This window comes from Anabrus simplex, chromosome 2 (genome assembly GCF_040414725.1).
Source record: "Anabrus simplex isolate iqAnaSimp1 chromosome 2, ASM4041472v1, whole genome shotgun sequence".
NCBI classification, from domain to species: Eukaryota; Metazoa; Arthropoda; class Insecta; order Orthoptera; family Tettigoniidae; genus Anabrus; species Anabrus simplex.
Window position 1 is genome coordinate 503,677,239 of NC_090266.1, and position 19,611 is coordinate 503,696,849.

Consider the following 19,611-nt stretch of genomic DNA (forward strand, 5'->3'; position numbering starts at 1 on the left):
CACAAACAAACTTTGGCGAGCACCGATCATACTTTTCACTCTTCTCACCGCGACAGTAGAGATCTGAATATCTGTAAGGGTATATTTTGATTCTCCTGGAGATATTTCAGAATATGTATGTAGAATATTTAGCATAAATTGCGGCGTTGGTTCAGATTTTAAGTTCTGGGTTCAGCTACTTTTGCTTTGCAGTTTGTAAAATTGTAGCCCGAAAACCTTTATTGTAGGATTTTTAAGGCTTTCACAAATTGGACATTTATACCACGTAAATGAAAAAGTGCTCAATAGAAATTGCAATCTATAGTAATAATAATAATAATAATAATGATAATAATACGAGGGTCGAGTCTTAAGTCAGGGAAGCTATTTTTTTCTCGAGAACAGGAGACAACAGGGAATATCTAAGATATGCGTTTAGAAACGAACGGTATGTACTTGCGTATGATGCCACTAGATGTTGAATGTAAACAACAGTGTGGAAATAACGTATTCTTAAAAGTTCGTTATATACAAAGGGCACTAGGAAAGTTTTGCAATACGCAAAAACGGTTGGCTGGATACCTCTGTTATGGTGAGGGATGAAGAGAGGGGTGAATGTCCGTCTAGAAGACAGAAAGGCGCGAACTTCATACCCGTTCTTACCAAGCAGTGGAATTGAAAGCAAGTTGCCAGTGTGGTCTAAAGGTGAATATCGCGCAATTATACTCTACAGTGTTGCTCGTTGATTAATTGTTGACCAGTGCCTGAAGGATATGACACATGTGTTGAGGAAAGACTGTCCATATCGGACAATAAATTTCCGCGAATACAAAAAGTTCCAGAGGGGAAATTTTGGGGTTGAAGACGATCCTCGTTCTGGGCGACCGTCTGAATCAGTGGCTGAGGAAAACATTCAAGCTGTGAGGAAAATGTTGTAGCAAGAGTGGCGGTTGACATATCGGCAGGTAGAAGAGACCCTCCACATCCCTACACCAGCTATTCATTCAATTCTACACGACCATCTCCATGTCAGAATGGTTTGTTCCCTTTGGGTGCCCCATTCACTTTCAGAGGAAGAAAGGACACATCGAGTGAAATGGTGCCGAAAAATGCAAAAACTGTTTGAAAATGGGACTTCGCGTAACGTCAATAGCATCGTTACAGGTGACGAAACTTGGATTTATTACTACGATGTCCCAATAAAATCCCAGAACAAGGTGTGGCTGTTCGAAGATGAGGGTACTTCTGTCACTGTGCGAATGTCAAGGTCTGTAAAGGAAAGGATGATAGCAGTATTCTTCACTAAACGGGGAATCCTCACGCGGGTTGTGCTAGAAACACAAAGGACAGTTACTGCGAAGTGGTACAGTGAGACTTGTCTGCCTAAGGTCATCCAGGCTCTCAAGCAGCTCCGTCCAAGGTCACGGCTCAACACTTGGCTCCGACAATGTTCCAGCACATCGTGCTAATGTAACAATGGATTTTCTTGCCAGATCAGGGTTGGCTGTGCTTGATCACCCACCATACAGTCCTGCTCTTGCCCCATGTGACTTCGCACTCTTCCCAGAAGTGAAGATGAAGCTGAAAGGGCGGAGTTTTGCATCCGCCGAGGAGCTTCTGGCAGCATGGGATCAAAAATGTGAAAATGTAACCGAAGGAAAGAGGCAGAGTTGGTTCATTGACTGGTTTCGACGTATGGCGAAGTGTATTGAGTGTGGTGGGAATTATTTTGAAAAAGTCTAAAGCGTTCACTCACATTGAAAAACTTCCCTAGTGCCCTTTGTACAGTTCTTTTTTAGACGTAATGTCCGGCTCCATGGCTAAATGGTTAGCGTGCTGGCCTTTGGTCACAGGGGTCCCGGCTTCGATTCCCGGGCAGTGGTGGAAATTTTAACAATAATTGATTAATTTCGCTGGCACGAGGGCTGGGTATATGTGTCGTCTTCATCAACATTTCATCATCATCACGACGCACAGGTCACCTACGGGAATCAAATCAAAAGACCTGCATCTGGCGAGCCGAACATGTCCTCGGACACTCCTGGCACTAAAAGCCATACGCCATTCCATTTCATAGACCTAATACTAACGAAAATAATTGAGATTAATCTTCCCATAAATACTAACTCTGTATGATTACCATGACATCATATGCACCTGATAACACAATCCTGAGTGAGTAGATTCGAAATGCGTAGTTTTCAACTTTCAGGAATATACACATAGATAGTTAACCATACTGACAGAACAACAGACAGACAGACAGACAGACAGACAGACAGACAGACAGACAGACAGACAGACAGACAGACAGACAGACAGACAGACAGACAGACAGACAGACAGACAGACAGACACCAGAGAGAAAAGTTCTACCTCTTGTTTCCTCGGTGTTCAGTTACATGAGTTGGGTTAATTTTCATGCCGAGCGTAATAATATGCATTCTATGATTTTCTCTTTTTATAGATCCTTCAAATGCACTGCCTGACTCAAAAGTTAAACACCCAGAAGAATTAGTCCAATATTATCGCGTTCGGTACGCACGTATACCATTGATGTGTAAGAAAATGACTAGATTCGCAAGGATCTGTAATGTGTAGAACGCCTACCTGAGTGCATTCGAGATGGCACCGTCCTATTGTTGATAAGTTGTTACCAATCAAATGCCGTGAGTCGGAAGATAAGCAACTCGTGCAGAGAATACTACGTAAAGTACGAAGCACCCGCGATGCCTATCCACCAAATGACAGCATTTGACAGTGGCCGCATTGTGGGACTGCATGAGGCTGGTTGGTCGTATCGTGTAATTGCCATAGGCAAGTGGGCCGTTCAGATGTCGCACCGGCCCGATATCGGACTCAATGGGTACACGAGGGCACTCAATCACGTCGTTCAGGTTCGGGTCGACCAAGAAACTCCCCCTCCCCCACCGAGCGAGACCGTCAGATGGTGCACAAAGCATTTCGGGATCCCATAACTTCGGCACCCGCCATCCGCGAACATGTACTGGAGATTTTACAACATCCTTTGAGTTCCGCACAGTGCCTCAACGACTCGCATCCGCCGGACTGGGGTCCTGTCACCCAATTTCATAGGTTGTCATTGACTGCAGAACACGCCTGCGTTTGGAGTGGTGCTTTGTCCGCGGGGAGGGTCATGGATAGAGGACGACTGGCGTCGCATCGTATTCAGTGATGAGTCCCGCTTCTCCATAACCTCCGCTGACCATTGTATGCAGGTTTGGTGGCGTCGAGGACAAAGGCCAGGTCCTGCCCATATTCTGGAAAGACAAACAGGCGTAATCCCTGGCATCGTGGTGTGGGGAGCCATAGGATATTCGTTCAGGTCACTTCTAATAGTGCTTCGGCAGACTTTGACGGCACAGTGTTACGTTTTATGGTTACGTATTATGTTTTCTAGCATAGATTAGTTCTAAAACACGATTTCTCAAAGAAAGGAGAGGAGATAGTCTCCCTCAATCATCAGACAGAGCGCAGTGTTTGCGTGTCAGGCGAAGCAGAGTAAACTGGAAGCGAGCACGAGGCAGTGCGCAGCTTGTCGCACCGAACACAAATCAGGGCCCTTCCCGAAAGGTATTCCGTGGTAGGTACATAGGAATGAAATGGGGGCAGCAACAAATAAATAGCCCAAAGGGATCAGGTTTTAAGAATCCTGACGTATATTGTGACAACATCAAAGAAGGCGTATAAACATGTTACATAGTAAGAGTATTTCACAAATCTTCGGTAGAGGTCAGGTACTGGATACAAATGACATCTTAGATAATGGAGTTAAGAAATTAAGGCGTATGAGTAAGCGCTTAGTGAGAATTAAAGACAGACAACTAGATTTAAATAGTTACAATAGTACCAACATTGCGACAGGGTGTAACCTCGAATATGCTTCAAAGAGAAAAAAAAGAAACACTACCAGTAGAATGATGTATTCAATAAACATAGAGACAGCAATGCGTAGGAACCTTCACACTAATACTTGACAATATTTAATCCCCCGGATACAAATTTCGTTAAGGTAGAAGAACAAGTTGACAACAATTTTAGAAACCTCTAAACAGCAAGGATACCAATGAAAATTCGCAGACCATTAGAAATGCTTATTGTGTAATTTAATTTCTCATAGAAGAAGAAGGAAATAACGAGGGCATACACCGGTAGAGGGAGAGGTAGGGATAATAGAAAAAGAGAAAAGAACAAACCAGGTAAGGACATTAAGAGAACAGGCAAGGATCATGCTGCAAAGTCCCGCATCAGGTTAAGTCCATATTACACACAACGTGAAGTTTTAGCTTGCTTATAGGTCCGCCAAGGTTAACGCCCCAATCAGTTTCATTGATCGCAGAAATAAAAAAGGAGCTCCATAGTGTAAAATTAGGTCCATGAGGAGCCGAAATTTTAAAAGCTGATGTTCGTAAACAAAGTCTCTGTGGAGCTACAAAAATATCAACGTGAACAAGTGAAATAAACATGAATCTGCTCACCCAGCAAGACGTAGACAGTTTCCACACAGGTTGAAAATGTCAACACGGACCAGCCGCGGACAATATAAGACTCCCACTGCTTACATTGACATAATCCACACACCTGATCAAAGATTGAGGCGAGACGGCAGGTTTATAAAGGCCGGAAAGCCAGCCGTGGAACATACGGGAACAATGATGACGTCAGGCGGGTGGCGGGGAGAGGAAGGCAGGCACACACACAGTCGTGAAACTGCGAAGACAACAGACGGATGGTAAGCGCAGCAGTCCAATGTCACTACCCGGAAGCGATGAATATACAGTACACAAGGTAAGAAAACATATTTTGGGAGCACGCTACAACAGGGATACGTCACAGACATTCTGCGTCCGCACATCCTACCCCTTATCGCACAGCAGACTGAGCCAGCGTTAAAACAATATAATGCACGTAGATACACGACACGATTGTCTATGGACTGCTTAGAGCATGTTGAGGGTCACTCCTGGTCAGCAGGATCCCTGGACTTCTCCATCATAGAATACGTATGGGATGACATTGGAAGGGGACTCCGTCGCAGTACCAACCTGCGGGATCTGGACGCACACCTACAACAACTGTGGACGAACTTTCCTCAATTTAGAATCCAAGGGCTATTTGACACCATTCCGAACCGCAGAAGGCACGCGTTGTCGCGGGAGGTGGCTGCAGCACCCTACTGACCTGGCGCCAACATTTCACCTGTAACTGCCAACGGCCTTGTCTTCATCATCTCATATTGTAATCAGTTCAGTAAAGGCATATGTTATTTCAGCATATGTAGTTTCGTTCACATTCAACCATTGCTTCTGGGTGCTTAACATTTTTGTCAGGCAGTGTAACAGGCAGTGTGTCTGTCACTGGCAGCAGTGCATGAAGCCCGCAGAAAATAATAATTTTCTCCGTCATTTGAAGAGTAAGCGAAATTATGCATGTAACAAAAATTATTGAAAATGAAGGGGCATTTCACATATCGTCTATATATTTTACATATAATCATTAGCGTAATAGAAATTTAAAATCTTCTGGTCTTCCTATAAAGCCCAAGTATATTGAGTGACTTTTATATGATCTGCATGTCGATACCTACTCCTAGATTAGTAGACTCTGAATATAAATATTGAACGAGATACAGTCAATAGTGCATGAAAGAAAGCTATTAAAATCTGCTAGTCCCCCTAAGAAACAGTCTATTTAGAGATTTTTAAGTGATATGCATTTCGAAGCTTGATGCTGGTTGAATAGGCTCTAAATTTGAAGATTTTTCGAGATATAATCAATAGTTTTAGAGAAAATTTAAAAAACTCACCTCTTCTTCCCATAATCCCCCGATCTGTTCAGTAATTTTAATTTATATGCATATCGAAACCTGCTCCGGTATGAGTTGACTATAAATAAGAAGTTTGTTTAAGATCTATTCAGCGGATTACCCGTCATAGTGGAACAAACAAACAAACAAACAAACAAACAAACAAACAAACAAACAAACAAACAAACAAACAAACAAACAAACAAACAGACAAACAAACAAAGAGGAAACCTATAAACTACTGATACGATCTTGAGTTCACCAAACCGGATAAATACATTAAAATATGGCGAAATAAATTACTTTACAGCCAGCGGACTCTCTACAACTTCATTTATAAGATACAGTGAAATGATTTCTGGTAGAAATAATGTTGTGGTGCTAGTTCACGACTTTGTATCCCATTTGAAATATGGGATGAGATTTTAGAACTTCTTCAGAAACACACCAACACTTGAATACAGTTAAGGTGAAAGCATAGTGTTCTGCAGAAAAAGTGTGAATACTCTGAATTTTCCTTAGAAAGAACCTATAAAATTCTTTTTTTCAAGATTTAGCACATTTCAAAACGTACCCCGTTAAGGGAAATGGTGTAGAAAGGGAGATAGAAGCACACTAGTAACGGCGGAATAAATATCCAAACACCAAGAAGGGGTTGTGCTAGATTAACGAACGTTAGTAGGAGTGTTTATACATCTGAAATATGACATTGATTCAAATTTCCCGCAAATCGCATTAGCGTGGCGCTAGTAGCGACCCCATGCCGTTGCACATTAGGTTTGTTTAAATACGGACTGTACTCTGCAAGAGTGTTAGTCACCTGTGAGATTGGACGGAGTGGCTGTGAGTGGGTCAAGAATGCCTTTACGACGACGAAGAGGCCAGTATCAACAAGTCACTGCGGTTGAACAAGGCCGTATAATAGGGCTACGTGAAGGTGGATTTTCCTTCCGTGCCAATGCAGAACGACTTGGCAGGAACGTATCCACTGTGCATGCGTGCTGGCAGCAGTCACAAGAAGGTTCGCTCGCAAGAAGGCCGGGCTCCGGACGTCCCCGTTGCACCACCGAGAGGGAGGACCGCCGTATTCGGCGTACGGCTGTGGCGCAGCAGACTGCGACTGCAGCAGCGATTTGAGCGGCAGTTGGCACCACAGTGACGCAACGAACTGTTGGAAATAGGTTACTTGAAGGATAGGTCCGAGTCAGACGTAGTGTGGCGTGCATTCCATACCACCGCCATCTGAGACTTCAGTGGTGACAAGCGAGAGCTCATTGGAGGATGGAGTGGAGGTCCGCTGTGTTCTCCCACGAAAGCTGGTTCTGCTTTTGTGCCAGAGATGGCCGTGTGTTGGTTAGAAAGAGTCCAGGTGAACGCCTCGCATTCCACCTGTCTGCGACGTATACAATCTGGACATGCACCGGGATTTCTACTCTGGGCAGCAATTTCCTTCGACAGCAGGGGCACTCTCGTGGTTATCCCACGCACCCTGACTGCAGATTTGTACGTCCGTCCGGTGATTCGACCTGTTGTGCTACCATTCATGTACAGCATACCCGGGGGTGTTTTCCAACAGGATAATGACGCTGTTGTAACCCAACGTTCGCTACATTGTGTCGACGTGTTGCTTTGGCCTGCTCGATGCCACGATCTGTGCCCAATCGAGCACGATTGGGACATCATTGGACAACAATTCTAGCTTCATCAACAACCGTCATTAACCGTCCCTGTATTGACAGACCAAGTCCAACAGGCATTTAAATCTATCCCACAAGCTGACATCCGGCACCTGTACGACACAATGGATGCACGTTTGCATGCCTGCATTCAACAGCCAGGCGATTCCACGGGTTATTAATGGGCCAACATGGCACATTTGCGATAGCTTTTCTCGCACGAATGTTAGCCTGTAGTCTTGTACCTTCAATCAATTAAATATGTTACCTCGACAAATATATTACCAAAATTTTCGTATTCTGTTTTCCTTATTTCATGGTGTTCGGATATAATTTTTCGCCAGTGTAGAAAGGGGACATGAGCAAGTATAAACAATATTCATGCACTTTACGTAATTTCATCATAAGTTATATTTGAGAAGAAAACCTGAATTCCACGGGCAATTTGCTGCTACTCATATACCAGGACAATGGAAATAATAGTGACCTGTATCGTTCTCATGGTTCCTCTCATCGTCTAACACAAATATATCTCTTGAAAAGAAGATTCACGCTTGTCCCTAGGTAATGCGCTCGCTGTAAGTACTGTGAAGTGAACACAATTATGCTATAATATGGAGAAGATATCTCTCCCAACAACTCCGCAAATAATACAACTAATGCCGAGTCGTATTTGTTCTGAAATCGATTAGACAGAACGACGGAGGCACAAATCGTTTCTCAAGTACTGATCTCAAAAATCTTACTAAACGTGGTATCAGAATAACTATCTAACACATGGACAAACCTACTACTCCGAATGAATTACTGTAATTGTAATTCTACATTAGCGCGTTAGGAACCCTAACTGGTCTTGAAACGAATAAGCCTACATTTATGGCATTTGAAAACAAAGCAAAGCAAAGTCACCTCCGTACAGGCCATGAAGGCCCTTGGAGGAGTGGAAGGTAAAGGCTTCCACCATTGTTTACCTCGGCACATGATGGGATAGAGTCGTTGCCCCCAGGAATTAACCTGGTACTCATTTTTGGTGTAGGCTGAGTGAACCTCAGGTCCATATGCACCTCCGGAATTGGAAATCATGTTTCTTAGATTTTACGACTTCCTGACGGGGATTCGGACCCACGTCCTTCCGAGCGAACCACCTCAGCCAGGCAGCCCCTATGGCATATGATGACCATTAAAAGTAATGTGATAACGTTGAATAGATTAGGGCCTTTGAAATTCAGGATATAATCATGTACGTGGAAAATGAAATTATTTACAATATGTACAAAAGTAAACCTACAACGATCATTGCCATAGGAAATGAAGAGAAGCCACGCCCAAGAAGAGATACGATTATTACATTTTATAAATACCGTATCTACAGAATTGCTGGTGTCGGAAATAATATCTAAAGAGGATTGTGAGCTGACGATGTCCCGTATAGAGTATTGTTTCTCTGTCAAAACTTCGGGCGAAGGTTATCTGTGAATTTCTTTACGACGTAGATGGCCTTGGAAACGGAATACAAGGAAGGCAAAGAGATATGCCAATCGAATTAAGCCATGAACCGAAGGTTATATCTGAAAGTAAAATGTCAAAAGAAATAGATATAATTTGCTGCTTGTATTGTAAAATGCCGTGTAATGGTAGAACTAACTATACATTTAACACGCAATTAAGTATGGAAAGCCTTTCTAAAATATAATGCTAGCTTCGCACTGATTCACTAAGATTGAAATTTATTGGACTCATCAAATATATATATATATATATATATATATATATATATATATATCTTTTGCTATTTGTTTTACGTCGCACCGACGCAGATAGGTCTTATGGCGACGATGGGACGGGAATGGTCTAGGAATGAGATGGAAGCGGCCGTGGCCTTAATTAAGGTACAGCCCCAGCATTTGCCTGGTGTGAAAATGGGAAACCAAGGAAAACCGTCTTCAGGGCTGCCGGCAGTGGGATTCGAAACCACTATTTCCCGGGTGCGAGCTCGCAGCTGCGCGGCCCTAACTCCACGGCTAGCTCAGCCGGTACAATTAAATAGAAGTACGGCATGATCATGCAATTAAAAGTTATTTAGTATTTTAATACACACTAAGGAACTAACAGACACTGAAGAGGCTGCCAGACTGACGAATGCGTGCGGCATACCGGTGAATTATAACTCAGTGTCCACGACCTTGGCAAAAATATTACACCCCTGCTACCCTTCCCCACAGCACATGCAAAATCTCCACTACTTGCCGTAGCGCTATACAAATCTGTTAGCCGCGACGAACGGCATTTGGTGCATATTTCGGCCAAAAATTATGTTAATTATTGAGGAAAATAAAGGAAAGAATTAGCAGATAAGGCACAAAGGCTTGTACAGATAACGTTTATTTTACAAATAATTCGCTGTGAGCTTGCATCCGGGAGATCGTGGGTTCGAATCCCACTGTGGGCAGCCCTGAAGATGGTTTTCCGTGGTTTCCCATTTTCACACCACGCAAATGCTGTTGCTGTACCTTAATTGAGGCCACGGCGGCTTCCTTCCAACTCCTAGGCCTTTCCTATCCCATCGTTGCCATAAGACCTATCTGTGTCGGTGCGACGTAAAGCAATTATCAAAACAAATAATAATAATTCCTAGTTCCAGGTGGCTAAAGTGAATATGTAATGTTTACTCCACAAAGTGGCGAGGGGCGAGGGCGACTTTCCCTTCACGCCCCACCCCCTAATCGCCGCTACTGTTCGTTAACACGCCAACGATGCAGAAAAGGAAATTTAACCGAGCTCGATAGCTGCAGTCGCTTAAGTGCGGCCAGTATCCAGTATTCGGGAGATAGTAGGTTCGAACCCCACTGTCGGCAGCCCTGAAAATGGTTTTCCGTGGTTTCCCATTTTCACACCAGGCAAATGCTGGGGCTGTACGTTAATTAAGGCAACGGCCGCTTCCTTCCCACTCCCAGCCCTTCCCTGTCCCATTGTCCCATAAGACCTATCTGTGTCGGCGCGACGTAAAGCAACTAGCAAAAAGAAAATTTAATCACTTGTTAATTTATACATGTGTAGACATTCCACTCGATAAAAGAGTTGCTTATATGAAACAAAAACGATACTGTTCGATGAAATGCTTGTGTAGAAGGCATACGTCTGTTTGGATCTTCGGTTGCATTCCGACCGGGTTGTCCAGATTAAAATAATGTCTATTCGGGAGATACTAGTTCCGAACCCCACTGTCGGCAGCCCTGAAAATTGTTTTCCGTGGTTTCCCATCTTCACACCAGGCAAATGCTGGGGCTGTACCTTAATTAAAGACACGGCCGCTTCTTTCCCATTTCTAGCCCTTCCCTGTCCCATCGTCGCCATAAGACCTATCTGTGTCGGTGCGACGTAAAGCAACTAGCAAAAAAAAATTATGTCTATGTATTCGTCGCTGCTGAACACACTAGCCATTGGCGATAAGCAGACAGTAAATATAGTGCGGCTCTACCATACACCAGCCTAGAACTATGCGGTCGAAAACGATGTTTACTAATGGAAGGGGTGCATTCGACCGCCAGCGCTGTGTAACATGCTGCAAGTGTGACTCTGTTTTTTATCTCTTCATATTCTGACGTAACCTGCCTGCTGGCAGTAGTTTCCCTGTTAAAATCAGTTGGTAGACGCCACACACATCACTTATGCATGCGGGACATTTATAAGTACGGCGTCCGTGAGCCACCTGGTATATATCTTCTGGTTCTCTATCAACACAAGTAGCGTGTGAGCGAGTGGCAACGGCGTAATCCTCGTTTCTTAAATTCAAATACTTAACATAAGCTTCAGCTTTACAAAAGTTCTCTTTGAGTTCCCTTAATTTCAATGCAAGAACTCGTGAAAGCATGTCTGGTCTATCTCCGGGCTGTAGGGCGAAAAATGTATCAAACCATAGGAATTGTAAGTAAAGGTAAGAAAAACAACGGGATGCCGTATTTCCCCACCATTGCCATAGCATATTAATAACGATGCTGTGAGTTTCTAGGACTGTCTTCAAATACTGAAGAGAAGATAACAATCCCTCCTACATTAAGTCATCATGATAATCACGACTAACGACGAAGTCTTGAAGGGCTTGTATCGGTTAGAATCGCAAGTCTTCCTGGTTTTAACGCAAGTATAGAAGTCTTCGAGCTGGCCCTTCTGTCTGGGGGTAGAAATCCTGCTTCTTACCTCGAGGGCTCGGGCTCCATTCCCGGCCAGCCGAGGAATTTTTAGCTGAATCTGAGATCTGAGAACAATCTAGTGGCTATCTGACGATGAAGCAGCAGCTCGGGTGTAAAAAGCCAGTAATAACATCAGAGAGGGTTCTTCGCGCTGACCAAACGGAACCGCGTAATATGCTGGCCTTCGGGATGAGCAGTGATCGCTTGTTTGGTCAAGGCCTATCAGTTCCGTAGTGCATTGGAGTTTAAATAATAAAAGTCTTTCTACCTCAGTTCGTATGTACTCATCCATTACTGCTGGATACGTTTTTGATTGGCGTAAGTGTGTAAATTCTTGCCTAACTGCAAGTCTGTAGCGAAGGAACAGAAGCATACTTGAGTTAGTGCTATTCCCATGTCTGCTGACACCAGCCTGGCTCACCAAATGGCTCATCAGGTCACATAGTGGAATGTAAATAGACAACAGTCTAGGACCTCCTTGCTTACCATCAGCAACGAAATAGCGATCAGAAAGTGGTTCATCAGCTTCATGAAAATCCTGCAATTTCTTCCACAGCATGCCTAATATATTGATGCTGTTCCTCTATAACATGATTACCAAACCACAAGTCAACAGAATGTCGTGGAATTTGGAAGAAAATTCCTGATGTAATACAACTCCAGCTGTTTTATAAAATACTGCATAGGGGTTAATACATAATACAGTATGTCTCAAAGTTGTTTTAATGTTTCAAATTTCAGCGATGAACTGCATTATTCCAACATTCTTAGCATTCTTGCAATACAGGGCGGTAAAACGTGCGTGATTCGGAATCACAGTATGTCACTTTCTTGTTCATACACTGTCACCGAAAATCGCCAACATGTATATAGTGGGACGTAAAGAAACAACACTTGTATTATTATTATTATTGTTATTTTATTCATGCACATTCCATTTCTTTATAAATATTCTATTTCTCTATTAAGTTACTGAAATTATTAAATTATACTTTTATACAGTGGAGGTAATAGCCAGACATAAGCACCCAGTGCATAAATGATTTCTTCCTAAAAATAGTCTGTTTATACAGAAGTGAAAACTACTGTATTTTCATCCCCAAATACAAGTCAATTTTTTATTGACACTAGTGTAAACGTATTCGTTCACTAACCTTTAGCTCGGCTATGGAACGTGAGTACGGTATGTGCAGATAGTTGTGTCCGCTAGCAAACTGAGAAAGTGCTGGTAGCATTGTCCAAAGGAAATGAGCGTAGTTTAGAATTGGAACAGGAAATTACAAATCCAGCAGTTCTAGAACTCCCTTTAAGAAAATTAGGACTGACTGTGAAGAAAAGTCACGGTACAGTCAAGTATGTCGTCTATAAGTTTAAGTGTGAAGGGTCGGAGTATTTACAGATTGAAAATCGATAGTTCTTATTTTAAATTTAGAGAAAGGTTAGTATGGTACGTATCCTTGAAGTGATCATCATATTATATTATGAAATAACTCAAAATATAACCACAATCCGGACTCCAAACTGAACCCGTACTCTCGGTGAAGAATATACCAAGAAGCACCACACGAGAAAAGCTAAGCCCAAAAGAAAAACGTATAATTTCGAAGCGAGTGAAATACAATCACCGCATAAGTGCTCCTAAGCTGGGGGTAGAAGTGGAAGTTTCTACTGGGAACTGAATGTGCACTAAGACGGTACACGTGGCCTGGAGTTTTGGTGTAGTGTTATCTGGTTCGATGAAACTAAAATCAACTTTTTTGGATCAGGTCGTGCCAACAGGTTGCGGAGAAAGTTTATTACGGAAAACAAAGTGACCTTTACAATTTCCACAGTTTAATAATGGAGGTGTATGAATTATGGCTTGTGGGGGAATGGCAGCTAAACTTGCAGGGAACATTCACTTTATTGAAGGCACCATGGACAAAAAAGTCTGTAATGTTGTTCTGAAGAACAATGTTAAACAAAGTACTGAAAAATTAGGAGTGCTACCGACCTATGTGCTTCAGCACGATAATGATCAGGGATATACCACTGCTCTAAAGAAGCAAAACAATTGAAAAAGCCTCCACAGTCTTATGACCTCAACCCTATTGAAAATGTATGGGCATTTTTGAAATCTAAGACCCATACATAGTCCAAGTCTAGAAAGTCAAGAATAACGGCCGAGAGGATTCATCCTGCTGACCACACGACGCCTCGTAATCTGCAGGCCTTCGGGCTGAGGAGCGGTCGCTTGGTAGGCTAAGGCCCTTCAAGTGCTGTAGTGCCATCAGGTTAGGTTAGTTTAAGATCCACAGTAGAAATGTTTCATCCGAAGAGAAGTTAAAAAAGTGATGACCGAAGAGTGGTTCAACATCAGCCATTAAAAATGTAACAGGCTTGCAAATTCCAGGCAGCGTAGATGTCAAGCTGTCATTAAATCCAAGGGTTATTCCACAAAGTATCAGGACTGTTGCTATCGGTCACTTTATTCGTATGTTTACTTAAAGCGATGGTACCTGAAAGAATTACAATGTGACATAGAAAATGACAACTTTTGTTATATGTAGGGTTTGTAGAAAAGGTTTATTTTTGGATGACATTGTAAAGAAATGTAAAGTAAAGCAAAGTCATCTCCGTACAGGCCATGAAGGCCCTTGGAGGGGTGGAAGGTAAAGGCTTCCACTATCCGTAACCTCGGCACTTGATGGGGTAGAGTAGTTAGCTCTACGCCCGACTCTGTACTCTGAACCAGATGATAAACACTAATCCCTACTTCGCAGGTTCGATCCTAGCTCAGTCGAGTGGTATTTGAAGGTGCTCAAATACGTCAGCCCCGTGTCAGTAGATTTACTGGCACATAAAAGAAGTCCTGCTGGACTAAATTCCGTCATCTCGACGTCTCTAAAAACCGTAAAAGGAGTTAGTGGAACGTTAAGCCAATAACATCATTGTCAATCAATCAATCAATCAATCAATCAATCAATCAATCAATCAATCAATCAATCAATCAATCAATCAATCAATCAATCAATCAATCAATCAATCAATCAATCAATCAATCAATCAATCAATCAATCGATCAATCAATCATGGAGTGTTCCCCAGGACCTTCATACGTTATACACGCATACTTACACAGTGTACAGTATGTTATACAGTATAATTCGTTACATCATGATTTGGTATTTCTTCCTAGAAACATCCCGTTATAAAAATTTCACTCTTGTCTTTTTTTGTGTGTGAAATATTGAAACTTTGCTCAATAAACGCGTAAACAGTACGTTTGCGCTAATACCTTTCCAGAACAGGTATCACAGAAATAACGTATTTATTTTCAAGACACTCTATCCATCTACAAATATAATTTTCATGAAAAATTCAACAACATTTTTTCACATGGGAAAGGATTAAAATATTTTAGCAGAAAAACACAAAACTGTTATGATTTTCCGTAGTGAGATTAATGAAACCTCATCAAATATCAGTTTTAACATAAAAGTCAATATATTACCCAATGATTTCCCAGGAATTATGGGATGATATCTTGCATACTGAACTGAGTTAGTAACCTTATGTGAAAACTACACTTACCAGTCATCAGGATATACTAAATACTAATAACATTAGGAACCATGTAGAGAAGATAATTGAAATTTGTGGTGCGGAAAACAAAAGTAATTGAAATATGTTGTATAATGACTGCAGTAAAACTGAGTTAAAATCCTCACGGCTCCCAGGGGAATACTCGATTATATCCTACACGCAAGTATATTGTACAATTAAATAATTAATTAATAATAATTAATTAATAATAATTATCTTCCCTCGTATGTGAATGACATCCGTAATTATTTATAATTAAGAAACTCATCCGTAATGTGAACCAACATTCATTTATCGTTGAACCCATTTAACACAATCAAAATCTACACGTCAAAATTCATAATGGGATTTACCTATCAACCATTATACAGTTCTCCAATAATATACAGAGTGTTAGCGGTATACATACAGATATATTTCTGGTAACAGAGAACGATGTCACGAACCACTATATAACAAACTTTTAGTAATCCTCGGGAGTTATTTTCGAGAGCAAAGAAATACGATGTTTTTAGAATAGCTAGTATGCCTTGCTTTCGGAATGAATAGCTTCCCTTTGATAACAGGCGAGTCACCCGCCATCCGTGCCAGACTGGTTTCTGTTTCTGTTTACGAGCAAATATACTACGTAACAGCTGAACGCTACCTATGCAATGCACGAGATGTTACATTACATACTTGTCAAACTGGTTTTATGTTTAAGAGCAACTGAACTACGACAACAGGTGAAGGCGGCTACTACAGTAGTGTACTCCATGTTACGTTACATTCTCGCCAGACTGGTTTTGTTGTTGTTAGTATTTAGTTTCTGTCTTAGGGGCTTCAGACAACCCTGGTCATCGGTTTCGGACCCTGGAGATGTATCGAATTCTCAGCGTTAATACTGGTTCCTTTGCTGTTACGTCCTTTAGGGATTTGGATATCTATGGTCATCAGCCCCGTAGTCTAGTGAGTATGGAAATGACCTGAAAACCTGTATCGGGGCGGGACCTGTACGAGCGTGTGATATAATTATTGGTTGCGATAGGTTCGCCGGGTCGTGAAATACGGTACGGTCCCCGTTGAGCATTGCGTAGATAGAAGAAAGATGGCACTTCAATACGCCAACGAAAGCAGTCATGGGATAGGATGTCCAAATGAGCAGCATCGGAATTGAGTTATCGAAACACATTGAACGTTTAGTTTCAAAGGAATAATGGACATGTTATACAACTAAATAAATTAAACGTACCTGCATATCCTGCCTCCTTCCGGGCTGAGTAGTTCAGACGGTTGAGGTGCAGGCCTTTTGATTCCAACTTCACAGGTTCGAACCTGGCCCGGTGTTATTTGAAGGTGCTCGAATACTGTACGTCGCCTCGTGTCGGTAGATTTCCTGGTACACAAAAAGAACTCTTGCGGGACTAAATTCAGGCACCTCAGCGTCTCAGAAAACTGTAGAAGTAGTTAGTGGGACGTAAAGCACTTAACGTTATTATTATTATTATTATTATTATTATTATTATTATTATTATTATTATTATTATTATTATTATTATTATTATTATTATTATTATCAGGTCATTAAAAGCTGAAATACGTGGAAGAAGATAGTAAAATATGTGTGGTTCAAGAGGAAACAAGATGAAATGTACGTCACGTGAGGTAACATCTGTCGCAGTAGTTAACTACAGATTACTAGGCGTAAGACGAGAACCAGGTCAAGCTCGTGGGGTGAGTAAGCTGTAATATCTTACTGTGTATAAACATCAAATATTCACATCAATAAATCTAAGAAACGTAAACAAGTTTACACGTTAGAGACATGTAGCTATTAACCTGTACGCCAGGCCGACGGTCGCCTTCATGAGTACAGATGAGTTATCAAATTATATACAATTCACAGATGTCGAACGTGTGTTAGAAGATTCCGCCACAAATACATCCTACATTTTACTATGACGGTGCTGGTAACAAATCGCAGCATATTACGCTACTGCGTGTTAAGATGATGTCGGTAGCATACAGTATACCTGTTAAGACATAAGGCTGCAGTAGAAGAAGAGGAAAAATAAGGTAACGAGAGCCACATAGCCAAGCAGGACAGAGCCGAACAAGGCGCACATTAGTGACACAGACATACGAGTGGCGAGGTCGTAGGAACTGCAGCCGCATTGGCAACATTCTGTTGTAGAAAATAATGAACTAACATATAGTACGGGCTCCGTAAATCCAGGTGGACGGTAAGAAGACTATTTCGAATAGAACAGCACGGATTTACAAATGTACACGAAAACGCTGTGTACAAAAAATGTACCTATGATAAACATTAAACATTACAGTACAACAGTTTAGAAAACAAAAACATACAGGTAAACTTACACTAACGTAAATTTTAAACTTTTCTTTGTAAATTAACAAACTACTCTAGGCGGCTTCCTTAAGTTAAATGTTAATTTATAATTCCTATTTCAGTAGTGATGAATTTAAAACAATCAGTTTATTGAATTTTTATACGTGATGATGATTGCGGTTTTATGGTCACCGGGCCTTAAAAACGCAAAATTGTCTTCTGTTTTAACTCGTAGTGAATAAGAAACAGAAATATAAATTGCTCGAACACAAGTAAATAACCCAAAACACGTGCAGGATATGATTAAGGATCTGCCAAACTGCGTTCAAAGTCAATGTCTAGCGTTTTAACAAGCACGTCTTCTGTGTGTTGTGTTCAGCTTTCGCCACGTACAAAATACTCGCACACTGAAACTTTCGATTTATAATTTTTGTTACCTGTACATCAATTTCTTTGCTCGGATTTATGAGATTATGTAACTATCGAGACTGTTGTAAACAAGGTTGGGTTTACAAAAACACAACTTCTTTATTTACTTCACATGTAAAATTACAATATTTATACTAACAAAACTGAAAGTTATCTCGAAGCAAAATGAACTATGAATTTGGAAAAAGAGTCTGTCTTTGTACACTATATACACGTTGGAGTATTCACGTTCACTACTATTTCGGAAAGATAGTCCTTGTGACATGAAAAGTTCTTGATAGTCGAAAACTATCAGAAGCACTGACGTAAACATCTCAGAGAGTCCTTCCTTGTTGAAGTGTCTGAGTTCATTAACGTAAGTTCAATGACTGAAGAGTTCCTACTTAGCAAAACTAAGTTGATAATGGGAGCTTGCATTAGCTAAGGAATGATAGTGGCATATAATGGTAAGACTGGGCATGGACAGCGGAATAGACAAGAGGAGCGGTGACCCGAGGTGAGACCTCTTACTGCCAGAAATTCAGTCCACCTGGCCGAAGCATATTTTCAAGAGGATTAGCCTCCGTGCTCGACGTAGGGTGTATTCTGGAGCTGGACACCGGGGTCAGTGGGCGTCTGGACAGACTAGGAGCTCCTTTTTATAGCACACACGACGTTCCAGGCACGCGCACTGAGAGCTGCGCGTCGAGGCTCGAAGAATAACACACTGGCACGCGTGTAGCTGGCTGACGGATCGAGAAGGGAGCGACGGACATACAACAGAGACTCAAAATACTATATCGATTCTGTTTGTACTCTCTAGAGTTCACGTTGCAGAAATGGCGTAACATCTGACATACCACAGTAAAACTCGTAACAATTGCTCAAACGGATCACCCTGGGCTTCTCTGCAGGCTTCACATCTCCGAATCCAGTTGCGTCGCATTCAAGCCAAGACGCCAGGGTTGTTCAGAATATCCTCTGCTGCTTAAACATTACGTTCACGGAAGTCACCCGAAGCGGTTACTTCAGTTCGATATACTTTGTGTTCCATGTTCCTACAGACATAAAAATCCATTGGAATAAGGTCTGGAGATCTGGCTGGCCAATTGATAGTTCCACATCGGCCTGTCAACTGTTGAGGAAATGTGTCCACCATCGTGTAAAATCCAGGGGCTGCCTGGCCGAGGCGGTAAAGGCGTGCACTGTTCGCCCGGAAGGACGTGGGTTCGACTTGCCTTCAGGAAGTCGTAAAATTTAAGAACCGAGATTTCCACATCCGGAGGTGCATATGCCCCTGAGGTTCACATTGCCTACATCAAAAATGAGTATCAGGTTAATTCCTGGGGACAAAGGCTGTCAGGCGTAGAGCTAACCGCTCTACCCCATCACGTGCCGAAGTTACGAATTGTGGAAGCCTTTACCTTCCACCCCTCCAAGGGCCTTCATGGCATGTATGGAGATGACTTTGCTTTGTTTTCTAATCGTGTAAAATCCACGTGGTTCTGCGTAGTCGAAGCGACACGTCCTCTGAAAGCTCCAGTAACGTACTGTATCTACAGGAGCAAGGTAACATTAATAAAAAGGTGATTAGTCCGCGTAACCGTCCTCCTA